Source organism: Olea europaea, chromosome 20, assembly GCF_002742605.1.
Source record: "Olea europaea var. sylvestris chromosome 20, O_europaea_v1, whole genome shotgun sequence".
Classification (NCBI taxonomy): domain Eukaryota; kingdom Viridiplantae; phylum Streptophyta; class Magnoliopsida; order Lamiales; family Oleaceae; genus Olea; species Olea europaea.
The window spans coordinates 12,778,765-12,779,014 of record NC_036256.1 but is presented as its reverse complement, the minus strand read 5'-3'; positions in this window follow the sequence as shown (position 1 = coordinate 12,779,014).

Here is a 250-nt window from a genome sequence, read left to right as displayed (position 1 = left end):
GGACGGCGAATGTGAATTGGCGATAAATTAAAAGGGTGTTTTAATTTATCAATTTTGATTAGATCAAAATAATATTTCACGTCCTTAGGCATCGTGGTCGGGAACCAATGGGTCATACACAAAAGAGAATTGGAAGATTGCAAAATTTTCAATTGGTTAATTTAACAATCGTTGATAAATTAATTAATTGAATTTGTTATTTATATTTTCGAATTAATTAATTGGATTAATTAATTCACGGACCGGGTTT